The sequence below is a fragment of the Cyanistes caeruleus genome, chromosome 8 (assembly GCF_971803275.1).
Source record: "Cyanistes caeruleus chromosome 8, bCyaCae1.hap1.1, whole genome shotgun sequence".
Lineage (NCBI taxonomy): Eukaryota > Metazoa > Chordata > Aves > Passeriformes > Paridae > Cyanistes > Cyanistes caeruleus.
The window spans coordinates 21,870,750-21,891,773 of NC_141708.1; the positions used below are offsets into that span (position 1 = coordinate 21,870,750).

General features: G+C 41.0%; 2 long non-coding RNA genes across 3 annotated transcripts; one reads left to right on the forward strand and one right to left on the reverse strand.

Annotated features, from left to right (window-relative positions):
* Nucleotides 1-9,567: 9,567 nt before the first annotated feature.
* Nucleotides 9,568-15,948, reverse strand: LOC147651919 (uncharacterized). Its single transcript, XR_015289859.1, has 3 exons — nucleotides 15,228-15,948; nucleotides 13,185-13,270; nucleotides 9,568-13,090 (listed from the first exon to the last, which is right to left on the reverse strand). It is a non-coding gene; the product is annotated as an uncharacterized LOC147651919 (long non-coding RNA).
* A 2,445-nt stretch (nucleotides 15,949-18,393) lies between these two features.
* On the forward strand, nucleotides 18,394-21,023 carry LOC111931049 (uncharacterized). Of its 2 annotated transcripts, none has more exons than XR_015289858.1 (3): nucleotides 18,394-18,462; nucleotides 18,715-18,782; nucleotides 20,848-21,023. It is a non-coding gene; the product is annotated as an uncharacterized LOC111931049 (long non-coding RNA). The 2 variants fall into 2 exon arrangements; XR_002865433.2 differs by lacking the exon at nucleotides 18,394-18,462 and adding an exon at nucleotides 18,495-18,585.
* The last annotated feature ends 1 nt before the right edge of the window (nucleotide 21,024 follows it).

Consider the following 21,024-nt stretch of genomic DNA (forward strand, 5'->3'; position numbering starts at 1 on the left):
TGCATAATTCTTACCTAATTGTGTTTCTAGGCTATATCTCATTACGATTAATTAACATGCTTTTTGGGCAAGAAGGAAAATGTTTTATTTAATAATACAGTAAGCAAACTACCAACATACCAACATTTAGTGAACCATCACTGGAAGTGGTTGTTTTCAGATTTAAAAATTGTCACACTAAGTAATTATTTTCAGAAGCAATCCTTTTATTCTTATCTTGCTTCATATTGCTGGACTCATGCTTATATGGTTTTCAGTCTTCAAGTCAAGGCAACCATCCAGTTGCTTTTATTCAAACGAAAAGAGATTTTATTTTATGCCCATTGCTGTATTTGCTCATTCTAGGCTATTTAAATATCATTGCTAAACAAGCAAGAGAACATCTCTTCCTCTAGTTGGTCCTGCAAGCAGTACCACACTATTTTATCCCAGTAGTTGCCTGGCTGCAAGGAGCAGAGTTTGGTGTATCCAGGAGTCCCTATGTCTCTGCACTACAGTGACTAGCACCTCAACTGGGGCAGGGCACAGTTATGGCTTGTGGTAGATCTCTGTCCAAGAAGAGAGCAAGAATTCTATGAGCTCTTTCTCTTCATGGCTTCTTGAGTGCACTCCTACCTCACTGATTCCTGCTTCCCCATCTCCTGATGCCTCATTTATATCTGTGTCCTAGCTGAGACTCATTGGCAGAGAGAAGGAATCAGAGCTTGTCTTTCAGCTTTTCACATACTTCCCAGGGGTCTATATGCCTTGAAGGCAAAATACCTTTTGTGCTTTTTGCCAATACAGATATTTTCATCCTGTTTATGGATACATCAACACTGAAAGTGCTGAGACACACAGGCTGGTGCAGCATGAGAAAGTCTGGAACAAAGAATGGTGGGAAGGACAGTGAATGTATCCATGCTTGTTTTCTAGAACACTGTGTTGTCAAAGGAACAGCATGTGTGCAAACACAGTCAAATGGCTTCTAGATCTGAGCTCTTATCTCTTCACACCATCACATAGACTAACCATTCAATCTGCATCCCGGAGTCAGACTCTCAAGTCCTCAGTAAGAGAAAATTCTCATTGGAGTCTGGCAGAAGGAACATATCATTTTGTTCAAAAACACTGAATATGCAGTAGCAGCTGTGAGTTGTCAAACCCAGCATAGGATTATACCCCACATCATATGCTTCAGCACTTTATACAGACTATGTTTAAATTAATTTTTAATTAGCTCATTATACAGATAGAAGATCTGCTCATCTCAAGTTTTATAACCACAACTTTGCCTGCAGGTCTCTCTATCAGACAGTTGGATGATGGCAGCACCCAACTTCATCTGGAAGTGCTCAAACCCCGCAGCAATGAGACTAATATTAAAAGCCCTGATAGTATCAGGCACCACACTCCATTATATCACGACTGCATTTCCATCTTCATGCCCAGTCTTCTTAAAAAGAGCTTGTGGAGAGCAGTGGCTCATGACAGCTGGAAAACCTACGTGCCACAGAGAGCCAAAGATATCTGACTGTGCATAATGGTGCTACCCATAACCTTGGCATAGGTTTTGATGATGAAGTGCAAGGTAAGCCCACCCAAAGTGATTCATATGAACTGTTGGTCTGGAGATCTCAAACCACAGATCTCCCTCTTCTGGTTGGAGAAGATTTTCTAGACATACATGCTTGATGAAATGTGATGGCACCAGTTGCCTGTAATAGTATTATTTGGAAATACCTTCTCTCTGTTCCAAATCTGTTTCCGATCTGCAGATACACTGCAGGTGTATGTAGCTTGAAACATGAATAGAAGTGGCTGACAAAATACTAACTTTACAGACCTGGACTTAGGGTATTTCTAAATCCATTTGTTTAGGTTTGTACAGGAAATGAGTAGCACAGTGAGGGACAGGCCCCAGACCACTTAAGATCCAAGTATTGTGCTCAACCAGAGATCAGCCTTATCTCCCTAGTATCTTTGTGGTAGCAGTTTCTTCATTAAATGTTTTTAGTTGCATTATCATATTCTCCTTGGAGCTTTCAAACTATCCCAGTGAAAAAGGCTGACCACAGTTGTAATGAAATGATTATTCAGAGAATTTGTTTTCTCTTTTGCTTTTTTTCCCTTCCATTTGCTATCATGAATGCCCTCAGAGAAGTAATTTCCATTACATCAGGAGGTGGACATTTTATATACTTCAGTATGACTTTTTAAGGATAGCCACACTGCAGGAGACTGGCTTCACACTCATTAGACAGAAGCAAAGGCTGTCAGCTTGACACAGACTGTAAACTTGACACAAAAATTCTTGTGAAAGTGTATGATTTGTTCTTTATGCTGCAGGAAATCTTTACAGAAGGATATTCAATCTCAATTTGGTTTCTATGAAATCCTGTTCTTGGCCCATGTGTAAACATACTACACTTTAGTGCCGAGAGGTGATCCAGCTGCAAAGACTCCTTAAGCTATTGTCCAGCCATTCACACCTCTGGAATTTCATAATAAATTGAATCAACTGAATGTGTGGGGGGTTAGACAATGAACAGATCTGAATGAGTGGTGAAACCAGTGACTCATCTTAGCTTCTAATTTCATTCCTGTACAGATTGTTTATCTAGGAAGAACAGGGCAGGGAATGTGTGAAGATATATGTGCTATTTATTTAGAGCTGTAGTAGAATGTTAATTCCTAAGCTGAAGCTCCACTCTGAAGCAGAGATTGAGAGCAACTGATTTGCTATAGGGCTATAATGAATTTATTTATTTTAATGACATTTCTTGTCCTTTATGTGTAGCAAAAGATAGTGACTTTCTTCAAAGCCCATCTGTTTGAGATCTTTCATTGCTATTGATTTCCATTCAACTCCTTCCAGTTTCTGTATGAGTTAATGGCATTCAAGGGCCAAAGCCTAGTGATATATTTGCTTTAGTTTTATCAGGGCTGTACAAAGCCTCATCTCTTCTCTAGTTCCTGATTGTGGTGAGCCCAAGGATGGAAAACTAAGCAGCACTGAAGAATTTCAATATCCTATTTCACTGCATACTCACATTAAATTTGCTATTCTCTTTGAAGTCAGGAGAAAAGCCCTGACTGACATCAACTGAGTATCTGGTTCTGTGTTTCTGACAACATTACTGCTTGTCTGGTGTAGCAGTCCCTGTGGCCGCTGAGAGTGAAAGGTAGCTGAGGCAGTTTCTCAGAGGCTGGGAATACTGAGAGCCCAGATAATTCACCCTCTAACTAGCCTGGCATCCCCCTTGCCTGTTCTTTTCAACTTGTGCTATTAGTGCCACTGCCACTGTGTCATGAATCTGTGCTGAATTGTAAGTGAGAATACAAACGAGGGCATGGAGGTCACTGTTGGGCATGAAAGGGGGAATAAGCAAATATTTTGCTTGCCCAAGAGTGGGAATATTCTCAATGAACCTGGTTATTTCTCTGAATATAGATGTTGCAGAGGATTTTCTGTAAGAGACAGGCATCCTACCTCCAAAACATCTCATGCCTGATCTTTCTAAACCCTTTGTAATGTACTTTGCCAGTTATATGTTGCTGAGCAGAAAGGCTGAGAGGATTATTTCAGCTGTGGCAATCAGTTTACACCTTACACCACAAGATTGGATAACTTTTGGTATTTCATTTTAAAATATGTCCCCCAGATGTACCGTACCTTTGCATGTTTCCCGGATGTAATTAGTTTTGTTATTTCCTGCTCTTATTTTTAAGCTTTTCAGGTTCTCTGTGTTGTTTCTCTGTCTTCACTTATGTTTGCAACACTTCCTAATTCAGCATCTTCTGCAAATTTAATTACTATATCAACTTTTCATATCACCTGATTAGTGGTTTTAAAATATTACTGAATATCACTTGAGTTTAACATAGTCTCTGCAAATTTCCCAAGGGGCAGTTCCCTCAAATCATTTGTTCTTGAGGGTTTGTGCATGGTTAGTGTATATGACACTGTGGATGTACTTAAGACTACTCAGCAGAAATTGCTGATGTCAATTAATGCTTTCTTTGCTCTGAAAAGCTTCATCTACAGACATCTCAAAGGTGTGAAACAGCATAATTAGGGCATAGGGACATGGTAGTGCAATAGCACATGTGAGTTTTCTACAGGAAACATCTAGCGAAAGTGAATTTAAATCTGTCACAAACATGCTTCGTGTCATGAAAAAATAAAGACTGCAATGAGCAAAGAAGATTCAGATATTTCAAGCAAGCCTGATAGTTCTTTTCAGGATCAGGTCCAGTGAAAGCAGTAGTAAAGAAAGAGGTCCGAGGGCAGTGCTTTGTAGTGCTCTGAAAATGGTGTGTTGAATTTGATTTATAAATGGAAACCAGGGAGCTGAGAAAGAAAATCAGGGAAAGAGGAAAAATACTTGAGATGGCCATTTCAAAAAAATGGAGTAAGAAAGTTGTGAGACCAAAAAAATACCAAAAGGGATGTTCTAATGTAGCTGAGGCAGCAGATGACTGATGTATGAACTCTGAGCAGTAGATTAAAGAAAAGGCTGAATTTTTAGTTTTTAGGCCCAGTTTTATGCTACCATCTAAACAAATGTAGTTGAATATTTCAGGTGAATTTCCATTAAATTATTTACTAATGTCTAATGTATCATACATAGTATATATATTTATTTATTTTTTTTATTTCAGCTGTATGGCAGTTTAGCAAGAGTCTAACAAATTCCTTATGTAACCTCTTAGTGCTTCGCGCAACCTCATGGTTCTTGGAGATTATTTTTTCCTGTGCCTGTTTGACTTTGTGAAGATTCCTTACTGAGCTAGCACATGTCTTTGAATTGCTTGTTGTTCTTTACCTTTTGCAATTGCCTACATTCTTAATACAGAAGAAAGAACATAATGAGATACTTTGTTTACTGTGTTTCTTTTTAGACAATTTACACATTCCTCTTACATTTGAAGAGGAATTTTTTATTTAGTGATTTTTATAACGTTATTAAATTGCTGTAGTGGATTGTATTTTTCAATTACTGCCACTTTCTATTTTAGATACTTTATTTGGCTTATTGTGAACCCAGTGCTAGGTGCTGAGCAAAAGCAAAGAAAGTGTGGGCTTTTTCCCAGTGAATTTGCAGCTTATTGACAGCTGTTGTGCTGCTCTGGTGTTTGAAACTGATAACATTGTATTTTAAGCATTTTTAGTGTTCTAAAACAGTCTTCATCACACTGGAAATTTTAATGAATATGCTTTGGCAGAATGAAGCTGGAGAGGTTAGTTGAGTTTCCTGATTGTGTTTTTTTTAACTAAAACCTAGTTTACGACCACAGAAAAGTGATGGTCAGATAATATTTAAACCAGAAATGGCACTGTTCTACAAGAGATTGTCATGATGCTCAGAGCTTTTTGTGGGGCATATGCAAGATTTACATAATCAAACTTCAGCAATCAAGCATGCATGTGTGAGCTAGGTCCAGGCTCCTCATATACTGAATTAAAAAGGTAGGTACCCACTTCTTCACTGTCCTCTGGAAGTTCCCCTTTCACTTAAAACCTGCTGGCTGAGGGACCTCTAGGAACTAGGTATCACTCCCATTGTGCAGCCACTCTGCTGTCTTCAAGCAGGGATCTGCACAGGCAGTGTCTCAGTAGTGAACAGTTATGTGGGTTTCTTTAAGGGTTATATCATTAAATCTAGGACAGTTGTCCATATGTGAAATCACAGCTATGCTTAGGAATCAGTGTCATTGTGAGGGGCTGTGGGCAAAGGTGATCAGCTGGTCATTTATGCAGAAGGGAGTCTGGATTGAAGTGGGTCAGATCAGGAGCTCATCTGTAAATGAAAGCCCTGCCTTCACCAGGCTACACTCCAGTGGAAAAAAAAAAAAGGCTCAGTGCACTTCTCTGGTAACCTCACTTATTAGGCAATTTTAATATAGCTGTAATAAGCTCCCTTCAAGCCAGACCTTAGATAAGGCCTTAGAAATGCTCAGCTGCCATGTGGCTTGTAACAAATATCACAAAGTATTGATTTATTCCATAACCACTCCCTGCCATGTGTTATGTAAATAACGATGTTTGATAGAGTGTGTGGTTCTCTGTGCTGTAATGCAGAGGTCTTGGGAAGGTCTTGAGTTAAAAGATGAAAAGCCAACTGTCTCCAGTTGTCCTCAGGATGTGTGCATGACACTGCAGCTGCATACACATGCACCAAGTCCTCCCCTTTTGAGTGCATTTTATAATCATGATTTTACTATTATAACTGGTTCTGCTCTGGCTGGGTATAATATTCTAATTACATAGCTTTGAATTTTCTCAAATTGTTGCTATCTTTTAACACTGTTAGTAACTCTCTACTGGTAAAACTAAATTCACAGTGCTTTCATTGCATATGCTTCTATCTCTACAGATTTAGGTTAGAAAAAAACCATGCAGTCTGAAAACACCACTAATTGTACTTCAGCTTGTATGTTGCAGAGCAGCCTCATTCTGTTTTCCCACAGCCAAGAGAAGGCCTCAAGGCCAAAATGTCACCTCAGATTTCTTTTGATCTCAACTTATATTTTATTAACCCTTTTAACTTCACTGAGGGTGTGCAAGGAAACATGTATATTCCCTTTCATATAAACCCAGCATTGTCCTTACATCTTGCGTGCAAATGTATGGACAGTTTTTCATACAAAGGATTATTTAGATGTAATCTATATGCCTTGTGAGTTACAGATAAGAAGGGGTGGGCAGCATTTATTCTGCAATGTTTATGATTTATTTGCCTTTTATTTTCTCTCTTTAACTCCATCCAAAATATTTCTGAGAGTCTTAGTGAAATATAATACTGGAAGCCTTTAATGGCACCTTTTCATCTCACAATTGCAGAGTGCTTTTCAGGGCTTAATTAAATTTTACAGCGTGCCTTTCAGGTGAATGAAATTTGAATGCATCCATTCCTGTTTGTGAGGAAACTGAGGCAGGGAGTGGTGATTAGCTCAAGGCTGTGAGCCAAACAAAATGTCAGAGTAAGAATTATGGCCCAAGAGATTAGGAGATTTGATAATTTCAGCAAAATTTGATTCTTAAAAATTTCATCAGGCAGACAACACAGATGATGGCTGCCTGAATGGCAGAGGAGCCAAATAGCTTCCCCAGACTCTTCCTTTCCTTAGCCTTTGTGATGACTAGTGCTTTATGCCTCAGTCCAGATTTGGCCTCACCACTCTTTGGGCACGCCAGATGCTTGCTCGGTCCTCCAGTATGATCAGGAGAAAACGAGTGAGTGGCTACACTCTACCTCTGCATATTCTCACCAAATGGTTCAGGCCTTTCACCTCTTTCCACTGAGACGCCTCTTAGGGTGGGATCTGAATGCATCCACCCCCTCCTACAGCCATGGTCTTCTACAAGATAAACTGCAATGTTTGTGAAAGGCCTGAAGCTCCTTGCCTGGTGGTCAAGGGTGAACTTTTCATCCATCTCCTCACTGGAAAGTATGGAAAGCAGCCTGACCTCTCCTGTGGGTAAGCAAGTAGAAGGGGAGAAAGCTGCTGAGGCAGGAGTGTTCATTTATTCTGCACATGTATCTTATGAAGATCCTCTATGGATTCTGTCAGCAGCAGTTACTACCCAAACATAGTTACATGATGCTGTAGGATAGGCCATAAAGCATCATATGGGAATGGGTCAGGATACTGGGAATATATTATTTCTGGGCCCTCAGTGTTCATAGGTCAGAAATCATGCTTGCTTTGGCCAGAGACTGACTGCAAGGGGAAAGGAGCTCCAGGAGTGTAGCTCCCCCACTGTGCTACTATCTGCAGAGGGAGGGAATTATCCAGCCTGTCTGGCAGGCCTAAAACTCATGTATGCTGCAATTTAAAATGTGGGGTGTGGCCACTTCTTTGAAGGTGTGTGAAAAAAGACTGAAATCAAGCATGTGAGAGATCCCACAGATACAGTACACAGGCTGTGAGCACCCTTTCCTTTGTACCAGCTATCATGGTGAGAAAAGGTCATCTGGCTTTGACACAGGCTCAAAACAAAGAGATTGGTGTTTTAAATGAGCTAAAGAATCAGTCTTTGGGAAATTCATTCTCTCAGTAGAGAAGCCAAAGATTGAAGGTGTCTGTCTGTCACCAGACACCAGTCTCAGATCCAGATCTTGCTGCCTGGTTCTGCTAGAGCCTCAGCCAGCAGTGGGCAAGCACGACCACATCTGGCCATTCCAAAGCCTGAGCAGGGCATAGCAACCACAATGTCTGACTCCAGATCCTCCACGTAGGGTATGGAATGTGGTACACAGTATGTTTCCAGTGTGCTGTGACAGTCAGTCACTAGCCACTATGCAGGGAGAGTGAAGGCAAAGAGAAGTTTTCTGTCTCCATTGTTGTCAGCCCAATGTTTTAAAAGTACATAACTGAGAGTGAAATGGCTCCTCTTGGTTCTGCAGAGGCCAATCTTCCATTGCTGTATTATGAAAAAGGCATTGCATGGTTTGTATTTTTATCAGAAGAGTATGAGTAGAGTACAGATGAGGTCAGGCTACTGCTGAACAGGTTTTGCCACTTACTGTTGATCATCTTTCTAATAACTTTCTTTTCTCCTTCATGTTGATCTCTTCTAATAGTGAAGTCAACAGCTGTGGCCACATGCACAGGACATGCTTTGACAGCAGCAGGACTCAGCTGAGAGACTCTGGAATATATCATTTCAGTAGCATTATCTGGATCTATAGCTGGCTCTTCTATATTGAAGGTTGAAGGCATGGTGTGTTGCTCTTTTCATCCTCTTTCCACTACATGAGCATTGCACAGGGATCTTAAAGTGTGTGTAGGAAAATGGACCTTGGGGAAGGACTTTACTTCAGGATTAGAAACACAGTTTTTTTAAAATTTACAAGTGCTTGGTTGTGTGTAAATCTGTTTCACTACCCAAACTTCACGTCAAAGTATTTGAGCTGTGCTGTACATGATGAGAGCAAGAGTCCATGTTTGTCATTGCATAAGTGAAACAGGAATTTGTGTGGGAACAGGGAGAGACCTGAACACAACACACTGTAGATGATTTGCTGCTAATTCAATGATAGAAAGTTTTGGGTTTTTTACAATATTGATATTTCTCCAGATGAAATCCTCTGCAACAAATGCCATTCTGAACCTATTTGCTATTTCACAAGGGTGCTTAGGCTCCTTTGAAACCTCTCTGTGGGCTTGAGTTAGCAACCTGGGAGATTCCAGGCCACCAGGATGGAGTGCAGAAAGTGCCCAGAAGCCTAATTCGCCTCACACAGAGCACAAACAGTCCCATTGACCCCACTGCTTGAATGCCTCTGCTGTCAGAAGACAGCCATGGCAAGAAGTCAGTCATGTATATCAAGAGGAATTTCTGCTGATCCCACACTGGGGAGAGCAAGAGAAATTCTCTGAGTGGAGAGAGTGTCCTCAAGATCAGGATCATTCCTGCCCTTCAGTGAGAATGATTCCAGGGGGTTGTTAAAAGTGTTTAGTTTTCAGGAAGATCAGCTACACCTTTCATTTGTCCTTTGAAGATTATTTTTGCTCTGTAAAGGGTTTTTAAAAATGGCAAAACAGTAGAGACATGTACAAAAAAAAGAAAACACAAGGTTATGGGAAGAAGAGATTCTATCTATTTTATTGAATGATCCTGGAATACAGTAACAAGGGGACAGTTGTGTGCTTAATCATCTCACTCTTACAAGTGGAAACGATGCTTGACAACAGAATGTACTGATATGAATGTAAGAGTAGGGGAAAGGAAAAAAACCTAAGGAACAAAATAAGCATAATATGTAAACAATATTCTGCTAGGAGTATTTGTAGTGACAGATGCTTTGGTAGATAGGGCAAAAAATATATTCCTTTCTCCTAAAGGGAAATAGGTGGAAGTCCATCAAATAAACTTTGTCCTGGCATATTTTATTTTTGCATGGAGGAAAAGGAAAAGATCGTTTTTGATGTCAGATTTTTTTTTCTGCTGTTTTTTCCCCTCTCTGCCATACCAGAAAAAAAGATCAGGGAAGATAAGCCAGGCAAAAGAAGAAAAAGAAAAGGAGGTGGGGAGGAGGGGGAAAAAAAAAAGGTTACTCTGAGTATCAGAGAGGGGGCTAATTGTCAAGGTTATATCTCCACAGATGATTGATGTGAGGCTGGGTTTTTCTGTCAGCCTGTCACAAAGCAGGAATGTTTAATGTTCTCATTATTGGTTACGCTGTTGTGTATATTTCTCTGTCAGCACTGCGGACCCATCTGAACTGCCAAGGCACTTCAAAGCCCTGCAGGTCATTTATCATCCTCCTGACGCTGCGAATGTTCAGCCTCAGCTGAGTGCCAGGGATTTGTTATGACTTGAGAGCCAGCTGACAGACAGGTCTGCTGCAAAAAGGATTCCTTTTTGTCACACTGCGAAAACATCAATGTTCCTATAATGGCCTACAACTGTCAAAGGGGACTGCCACCTGACAGTTGTGTGGTCTCACTAATTTGCAGCCCGGTGACTTGTTTCCTTGAGTTTAGATTCAGTTACGGTGTCACATGCAAACAGGTCACCATCTGTCGTCCTGTGCCAGGGGGCACATGGTAGGGGGTGGAGAGGGAGAGAGAGAAGGAGGAAACGATGAAGTGGCAAACTGGGGGTGGGGGAGAGGCAAAGGGAAAATAAAAACGGCCATGCAAATCAAAGCTGCATCTTTATTTTAGATTCCTGTTTTCTGAGTGTTTCTAGCCTACCACAATGTGAATGTCTGAAAGTTGTGTTGAAAACTGAGGCAGGGAAAGAAAGGACCTTGCAAAGAGCCAGAGCTGGGAGGGGCGAGGACTGGGGAGAGGGAAAGAGGGGGGGGAAGAGAGAGAGAGAGAGAGAGAGAGAGAGAAATATCAGGGCTTTGTTTCCTTTCCCAGGCCATGACATGATTAATCGTTTTCTTCTGATCTAATTTTGGAACATGAAAAACAGCACATTTGTCTTGAAGAAAAATGATGTGCCGTACTGCGCAGATGGAAATTTCGAGCAATGAAAAAGATTAAAGTGAAATTCCACTCCTTAGACCTAATCATGAGTTGTAGATTATTCTGTCGTTCTAACCAGATGGTAGGCTTGATTCCACAACCCCCTTCTTATATTAATGAATACTAGACTGTTATATTTGACTTAGGTAAGTGAAATGTCTATCAAGCCTAATGGACTGCCAGCCAGCATAACACATGTTGTACCACTGAGGGTCCTTGCTGCATTTTTCATGTTTTATACTAATGTAGAACATTTTGTTTCCTACTGTTTTCCATCATTGTCACTGTTTGCTAAATATTTTCACATGTAGGGGGAAAAAAAAGTAAAAAACTTGTGTCCAGAGCTAATTTCCTCACGTTGGTCACAGCTATAATTCTACAAGTAAAACAGTCACCCGAAGCAATGCATACAAGAACTCAATAGTAACTTGATTAAGTTCCCAGTCAACAAGACTGCACTAGGCTGTATGTTAACAAACCTAATTATAGGCAGCATGGTGATAAATTGTGCAGGGTGCATGTAGCACATCTCTGAGGTCATGTCTAGAAAAGAAGTTTTGCCCCAGGGGACAGGGATGGGGTGTCATTTCTAAATAAAGTAAATGCAGGTTCACTGATGTTTCCCATTGGGTTGCCTTCCGTTTTCTGACAAATGTTTTTCTAGCAAGGGTGTCCCAAGAGATCCTTGCGAGAACGGAAGAGTGGAGGAGGAGAGGAATGAGAGGCTGGGGGATTCTCTTTAACCTTTCTGAGTGTGCAGACCAGTGACCGCCACATAGCTTCTACTGTGCTTGGACTTGTCAGAGCCATGGGTACTGCTGATCATATGTTGGGATGGGTGCCGCCCCTCGTGCTTACAAACCATGTTAGCATTTTCAGCATTTAGCTGAATAAAATAGTACTTGTCACATATGTTGGATGTGAGAGTGGGATGGAATCTCTTTCTTGTATGTGAAGTTAAAGGTAAAAATCTCTGGTTTCTCCTCTCAAAAAAAAACAACTGCCAGGCCTTTGTGCCTGAGTGGTGCCCCTGGTCCTGTCGGGGAGCATGCTCCCAGGTAGAGGAAGCGTGCATGCATGGTGCTAATTTTAGACATTGAAAGAATCAACAGGATGCATGGATCAAGTTACTCTCTGCCTAGGAAAGAACAAGTCCAGAAACTTGAGTAAGCAGTCAAGAGTTGTCCAAATCGGGACTTACTGAAGTATGATAGGTACAATACAGTTATAAAAGCTCATTTAGGCTGAACAAAGAAAAGCAAAGTACAACTCCTAACAGAAAAACTAGGAAATCTACTTGTGAAGTCTTTTTGATAATGGAATGAATTTAAAGCCTACATCATTGCTTTAGGAATTTTATTCTCACTGTTTTCAAACAGTTTCTTCAGTCCTGAACTCTGACAGACACGCCTTTCTCAGTGAAGTTACCATTGATTTTAACTGCTGAATAAGGACTCTCAGACTGTGCCATGGAATAAACTCCAAATGGCCCTCAAGTGTGAGTACCCTGCACTTGGGACCCTCATTGTTGATGAATTTCCCTTTATCTCACACACATAACATTTTTTGAAGGAATGAAGTGAGGAAGGCCTAAGCAGAATGCTTATTGTATCTTGCGCACACTAAAAGCAAACAAACTGGAAGTCTGAAAATAGTATGTCTTAAAATGCTCTTCTTTGTAATTAATTTTAATTAGCTTTTTTTTTATTTCTACAGATTGGCTCTATCTGAGAACATAAGCTAAAATACCAAAATGCTTTCACCACATTTCTTTTACGGTTGGATTTAGATTCTGTCTTAGCCCTCCCTAAAGCTTGCTCTCAGGTGATAAAAAATTTTCATTCATGAGAATTCCTATGCAAAATATTGCATGGCAGATTTTTTCAATTAATTTAGAGCAAAATTCACACTTAGTCCTTTATACTGCTCTCAGTAAACTCAGGGTAAGTTACCTCTTTAGAACAGTCTGTACAGATTACTAGCCTGTGTAGTTCCTAAACTCTGGGGAAAACTGGCTTTTTGCAGTGCTGCTTCTCTTCTGTGCAGGGCATGTGGAGCTGACTTGGCAGTGAAGGGAAAGTAATTTGTTCCTGACAAGGGCCAGTTGCAGACTATTTCTTCACTGGAAGAAAGTGACAATCAAGCAGGAAATTGTGACTACAGTTCCTTATTTGAACTGATCCTTCTTAGGAGCTAGTAGACATATCTTAACTTACCCTTTAGCTTGTTTTCTTCAGTCTTACAGCTTGGCTTTCCGTGAAATGTCAAGGACCTCGAATTCCTGCAGTGTTTACAGTTTGGCCTGTGGAATTTGCAGAGTGTCACAGATTACAATTTGCTCAGAGTGTCACAGATTTACAATTATACTGTGAAGGTAACACAGGAGAGGAAGGCATTCCTCTTCGCAGTAGCATTTCCCTGGTTGGGAAATGGCTGCAGTTTTGGGAGAGGAGTTTGACCTACTGAGGAAGAGAGTAGCACATCTGGATGGGAGAACAAACTGTCTGATGCTGTTGCATCCTTGCTAAACCAACTTTTTTTCTAAGTGCAGGGACAGATGGATGGATAGAATGCTATGTTATAGCTATAGGGAAGCCTCAGAAAGCATTTGTCTTCCTGGAAGAGTGTATTACAGCCTTTCTGGTCTGCAGTGGGTTATCACCCTGCCATAGCTTTGATCGATGGCAAGTGATGGCAGCAGGAAATAAAGGTCCACTCTGTGCTCAGGAACACTGCCTAGGAGGGCAGGACCCTGACTGGATGGACCATCTCTGTGGGTTTGGAAGCAGGTAGGTAATACAGCAAGGTCAGCAAGATGTTTGCCGGTGTTTGTGCATCCAAACTCTGCATAAGTGCTCAGAGCTGGGGTGCTTGTACCTATGGATCCATCAGTTTGTCCACAGAGGGCTGACAGCTCTGGAATCTGATGTCAGATTTCAGCGAACACGGATCCATGGGTCTTAGCATTTTGTATAGAATATCTTTGCCTTCTGTGGCAGATGCCTTCCTAATATTCTAGGCCAACCAAAGACAGATTTGCACACTATCTGCATACACCCTACCCTTCAACACCTGCTGCCTGTTTTACTTCAGAGAAAATGACTCTATTCATCTTTCTGACATGAGGCTCAGATCATCAGATGCCATAGCCATTCCCCCCCTGGGGGAAGTGTCTCCCTCTGGTGGGCCTGGGGGTGAGGGAGGAAGGAACAAATTCTTTCTCATCTGAACGGCAAAGCCATCACTTAGAGTAGTCGTCATGTGAGAGGTGACAAGTCTCTTTTCCTCTACTGTTTATTTCCATTTTACACCTATTCCAAAGTTCCAGTTCTCCATTCATTCTTCTTGCTTTTGTAGCCTGTAACTCTCTTCAGTTTCTTTCTTTCAGATGTGCTCAAGACACAGCACAAGTTGATACAATCTAATACAAACTTCCCTGTTTGCTCTGTCATAAAATGTAGTGCCTTGTGTGTTCATTCCCCTCCTGTCATCAAGTGCCAGCTTCAGCAGGACTTAGTACTCCAGGTTCTTCCTGCTGTCATTTTCACTTCTCCCCAAGGACTAAACATTTAAAACCTGAGAAATGCTAACTGAGATCCTAAGTAACACTTGAACCATGCTGATCTTGGGTAAACATTTCCCAGAGTGTTACCATTCCTGATGTTGAAAGAGCAGATCAGTGAAAGAAAAGAATGTGCATACAAATTCTCGATAATCGGGCAGCCAACTAATTTCTAAATATTGAAAGGTTCCCTTAGAAGACATTAATTTTGTTTACATTTAAAATGACACACAGGCTGGAGAAGGGGCCTACCATTTACTCATTTAAGACTTTTACTCATTTAAGACTTTTAATAGGAGTTAATGGTTTAAGGCTCAATTTATAAAGTGGAATACTGGGTACCTTTTTTTTTTTTTTTGGTGTATTTCTTATGTAAATATTTACATATTTAAAATTTGCTTCATTAAACTGATTTTTGCAGTCTTCAGAGCAGACAAGTAAGAGGAAAGATTGCCCATCACCATTTGAGCAGAATTTTTTTCTGCTAACACATGCCTATATGGGAGGTTATATCAGGTGCTGAAGAAAAACCTGATCTTTTGTTGGCCAAATGCCAGCCTTTCAGTATAATAGCAGGTATACATTTTTATTAAAGGTAAAGCAGCAATATTTCTTGCTTAAACAAGACTTTAGACTCCCATCTCTTCCCAAAGTATAGGCTGGGTTGTGTGAGCTTGAAGAGCTTGGTGAGGCTCACCTGAGGCCCTGTCCCACAACCCTTGCCTTCATGTCCAGGCCAACCCAGCCTTGGGTGGGCCTGCCAAGCTGCAGGTGCTCCAGTGCCATCCATTCATTGCTCTGGCTTGCTGACTGGATTTCTGAGGTGGACTCCAGACATGTCCTGAAAGGTAACTTTGTCTCCTCTCTGTATCCTGGGTGTGCCTGACAGCTGCGTCACAAACCCATTTTCAGCCTCCTCCCTTGATTCCTGGAAGGATGCTGCCATTACCTCTTCATCTCACCTAGTCTGGGACTGTCAGTGGACTCTATTACAAGCATGAGCCCGGTCCAGTTCAGGCAACATGGGGCTTCATTCAAGTTCATTTCCCAGCTGCTTCTCTCGTTGGAGAAGCCCTGCTCCTTCTGCTCCCTGCTGAGTGGCCCCACTTAGGACTCATGTGTGCACCGCAGCAGGAGAGCTCCCAGGCAGCCTGCCTTTAGGCAAGGTCTGGCCTTTCTATGGCCCTGCTCCATGTTCCTTGATCAAGAAAAGCACTGTCTGCTTGAACATCTCACTTCTACATGAGCATGGTACCAAGGGGCTGGAGAAGAACTCTGTTCCTGATTCTACTTGGTTTTAAAAACAGTTCCTGCCTCAACGTGGAATCTTTTTGTTTTCAGTTGTCACAGAATACTTGCTGTGTGACTTTGTGCAGATTCAAAATGGCTTCCTGTCCCCATTTGTTAGTGGAAGGGATAGAGTTTCCCTGGTGCCGTGCCAAATTCATATAGAATTTCAAATGTTCTTCTGGATGAGATGCTGTGTTCTGTAATGCTCAAGGAAAGCGTAATGTGTTTGAGGTTATATATAAATACACTGGTATATGAAGAAAAAAACCCACAGGATTTTAAAATGAAACAGTTGAATATCTAGCCTGTTTCTAGCAGTTTCTGCTGTTTTCTAGAAGAATACACACAGAAAATTCATACCAAATTTCTAAGTAAATCTGATAGAAGAATAGTTGAAAGGCTTCAGCATTATTGCTGACTAGCTAACATAAGCTGATAATAGTAGATGATTGTGGTGAAATACTCACGTTTCCGTAGTCTGGCTTCTTCCTCTTTCTGGGATGTTGGTTCTGAGAACACCTATAAGCCAATGGTTTTACCACATTGGTAAAATTAATCTCCAGATTGGTGTAAAATTAATTGCAGATTTCTATTTTTATGGAGAAGAGTTGATACTGGAAATAAGTAAATCTTCCCTACCTCTATCCTAGGACATGAATGTTTATAAACTCTAATCCAGGTTGGTGTCAAGGCAAGGAAATATAGGTCAAAACTGTTATTTACATAATAAACAATAGAATTGAAATACTAAGTTCTTATTAATCTATATGTGAATTAGTTACCTAAATTCCCATATCCTTTCAAAAATATACCAGTGTTCTACTATTCATTTTGTCACATTTGTATATAGAGACAGATTTTGTAAAACTACTTTCATAAATGAAAACCCTAAATGTATATAACTAAAAAATTAGAAGATGAACTGATTATATTTCCTGTGGTGGAATTACATTATCAAACAAAACACAGATTTTGAAATGCAACACCCCAAAAGAAATACAGTTGGCTGAAAATTCCCATAATGAGAAATCCATGAGCCTAAATATTTGGTGTTCTTGATTTGCTCACTTCCTCAGGTTAATGTTTCTTCAACATGTTTCCAGTTCTTTCCTTTTTTTTTCTTCAGCTGAACTGGTTGTTGTACTTTCAAAGGTGATGATTTGCAAATGATGATTTCCAGCCTACTGTATTCTATGTATGGTAGAATGTCCATCAAGTTGCCTCTAGGTGACATTAGTAGTGCAATCATTCAAAATGCAGCCTGACAGCATTTCAATCAATTCACTTTTCAACACTAGACATCAAATATACATTGCAAACCCAGCACCTGCTCTACTTGTAGTGTGACATCAAATATGTTCGCCTCAGGTCCTAAGACAGAGGCTGTCTCTTGAACTGCTACATTAAGGAGTGACTTTGGCAATGATACTCTTGGAGATTAACACTCCACCAAAACTGGCTCTCGACCTACAATACAGTATAATCCCTTTACTCCTTGTGTTTCTCTCTCAACATAGCCCACAGGAGCTCTGTGTCTGCTAGATGAGTCAGCCACAGAGCCCAGCTCTTAACCTCATCCTGCAGAGCTTCACATTTACAGCAAAGGTGTGAGCAGAATGACAGCCATGCATTTATAAAAACTTGTCTAGGTCTGAGCTCCTTGAGGTTAGCTTCCTCCTTTTTGCAACAACTGCGTTGCAGTGCTCCTTGAGGTGGCAAATTTTGCAACTCTGCATGAGGTCTTGGTGGTTGTATCAAGACTTGCTCTTTTAAAAGAGCAAGGGAAGCACTTAGGATAATATCCAACTCTTGTCATATTGATCTTGAGATTAAGAGGCTTGACTACTGCCATGCCAGGACTTTGTCTTTTGCTTGGATTCAAAAACAGGTCAGTTGGTGGTGTCCTTGAAAGTTCTCAGTATACTTCTGTACTTTGGGCTGAGGTAAGGTCTATTCCTTGACCTACAACAACCTGTACTGTGTATACTGAATCTTCTGAGTCAGATCCGTAATTCCCTTTAAATGAGAGGACAACTAGCTATCATCAAACACTCTGGAGGTGCTTAACAAAGTAGGCAGATGGTGAGTGTGCTCAGGATTTCAAGTTCAGAGAAATAAAAAAGGCATGCCAGCATTCATAAACCTTAGAACAGTGTGAATCCCCTTCCTTTTGTTCTGTTTGCTAATTAGTCTTTGCCACTGATGGCATGAATCAGATAAAACAGTACTGTAAAGGCATTGTCAGCTGGTCATAATATTGGCATGGGCAAGGGCATGCAGGCCCCTGTGTGACTCAGGCGCAATTTGAGCCTTCTGAGGTGACCCTAGGAGACAGGAGTGGGGATCCAGGTGTGATAGGTTTAGAAAGAGAGTTTTGGTGTGGCCTATTTACCACACACCTTGCCACCATTCCTACTAGGGCTGTAGTAGACGTGATCTTTTTCGCCTAGAGGGACAACAGCTGGTCCAGTCCTGATTGAATTCCAGGTACTAGGCAGGATGGTGCTGATCACATAATCACCTCAGTCCTAGAGCCAGGGATTGCAGGTTTGCATTTCCTATGCAGGACAGCGTCTCCCTCTCAGTGTGCACAGTGAGAAGATGACCAGCTGGCATCACCATTAGCTCTGAGCTCACAGCAGGTGGGAGATTTGTGTCCCCTCACCCTGCAGGAATCACCTACAATCACATTCCTGGAGCTCCACAGAGCACACTGCCTTGCTCATTGTTGCCACTCTTGCTGAGAGATGCTCCACATCAGGAATGTGAGTGCAGCAGGAGATACACATCCCAAGTGGCACAGAAGATGTTAATGTAGTACCCAATAACCTTCACAGATGAAGCAAACAGCTGAGTTGAAAAAGCTGTCATAAATATTTGTGTCACATCCCTAGCAAAGTTAATGGAGGAAGAGGAATGCTGTCTTAGAAGATGAAGCAGTATATGGACAGACTTCAGAAAGGTAGGAAATTTTATAGAGGTGGGAGAGATTATTCAGAGCTACTAAGTCAGTATGGAGAGATGATTTTGTTGTTTAGGAGTGACTGAATCTCTTCCCAGTGGAAATGTTTGGCTCTGGAGATAGACTGGATGCTGGTAAAGCCCGGGTTAGGGCAAGGCCCTCCCTGCCGGCCTGCTCATTCTGCTGCTGTCCTTTGGGACGTTCAGCTGCTTGATGCAGTTCCATCCTGCAGGCTCACAGATGGTAAAAGGACTCAAGTCAGACTGAATGCTTGCTGGGGACACAGATGTGCTCTGAAGATTGCTTTGGTATTTATGTGAAACAACTGCTTTTTATTAAGTGTTGAAACTAATAATAAATTATTATAAATTATATTAGTGTATTAAATTGTTGACATAGCCCCAGCACAAATATTTCTTAGGAAAGTGAATAAACATATAAAGCTACATTACTTTATAAATGAATTCATTAGTATTTATTACAATTACAATCAATTATTAAGCATCATGATGACTTGCTTGGAGACTGGATTTCTTTTTTTGCTTTTTGTTATTATCAATAATTTTAATTACCAACTTTAAGTACTGGTTATTTCCCACACATATCCCAGTGCACTAATTTTTATACAGCACTTAAAATGCACAGTGTTCTTGGTTTGGGTAGCTCTGTAGTACACCACAGATTGTTGAAAATAATTTCCTAGTTGTTAAGTGGAAATAGAAGCTCTGGGTGTGCCTCTATCAGTTATGACCTAGCTTGGGAGAGCTGGTTTATACTGTACAGTAAGAAATTTATTTCTCCACAGTTTTATGCATCATAGCCAAAATGCCAAGAGGCCAGGTTTGGCCATGTAACTGATTTTTATGTCTTTCATGCCATTAAACAAGAGATTGTATGCTCAAAAGCTTTCTGCCCTTACACACAATTTATCTAACACATAGTATCTAGAACAGGTTTCCCAGAGAGGTTGTGGCTGCCCCATCCCTGGAAGTGTTCAAGGCCAGGTTGGATGGGGCTCTGAGCAGTGGAAGGTGTCCCTGTCCACAGTAGAGGATTTATTACTGGAAGACCTTAAAGGTCACTTTCAACCCAAACCATTGTATGATTATTGCCTCAGGAGTGTCTGTAGATTGTGATGGTCTCACTGTTGGACCTGTAATTATTTCTAATGCTGACTTGGCTGGCCCTACTACACTCTTATAGATGTCTAATAATTAGACTTATCACAAAGTATTCAGACAGTCTAATTTCAAGTATCTTAATTTGTCAAACGGATGCATAACCTGAATGTATTTTTTTGACTTGTCATCACATCCTTAAATTTGTTCTCATGTTCTTTGCCCTCAAGCCTCCTCTAGCACTTCTACACACTGATCTCTCAGGTTGTTACTTCCAATTCCTTAGCTACCTGGCTGATGTGTTGTGCTTGGGACACACAAACTCTAACACAGATATAAGCATTTTCATTTCTCAATTGCCCCACTTAACTTTGTGTGTGGTATTCCAGTAGAAATGGGGATGTCTGGGCAGCTGTACTCCTGGCCCTAGCCTACCTTACCCTCTTCTAAGGTACTGCAGCAACCCCTGAACTCCAGTTGCCCCTACAGCCTTGCACAGATCCTCTGCTGATAGGAGTAGTGACAGCTGGGTGTTGCCATCCCTTCAGTGCTCAGGTAATCAGCCTATGCCGTGTAGCCACAGTGAATGAAGGCATTAACGAGGACACCTGAACTGATTTGATGCTGATACTCAGCTGTTGAACCAATCATCAGACTATAAAAGCAGTGAGGTGGCTTAAGAAAGTATTTTGCATATTACTTGGGAGCAATGGCATTGTCTGTGCATGGTAGGGTTGCTTTATAGTACCTTGTAAAAGGTTTTATACTAGAGCAAAGCATAGTTATTCTAGCTTTACTAGGTAGTTAAATTTCTACACATTCCTAATAATTTCAGTGCTACTAAATTAATAGATTGTGGACATGTTTGCCTATCTGGAGGGAGTGAAGGGGGGGTGTCATAACTGAGCTCATTTTAGGTTGCTCATTTATTTTTCTTGTATTTTCAGCACAGAGAAATGAATGAATTCCTCGTGGAATGTGCTTTATGGAGAACTCCTTTTTATCTTCACAAGTCCTGGAGAAACAGCAGTGGCCACCAATGCCTTACTTCACCCCTAAGCTGATCCCCTGCATGTGTCTCTTGTATAAAGAGCTCTGTTTGACTGCTCTCCTTTTCTGTGAAG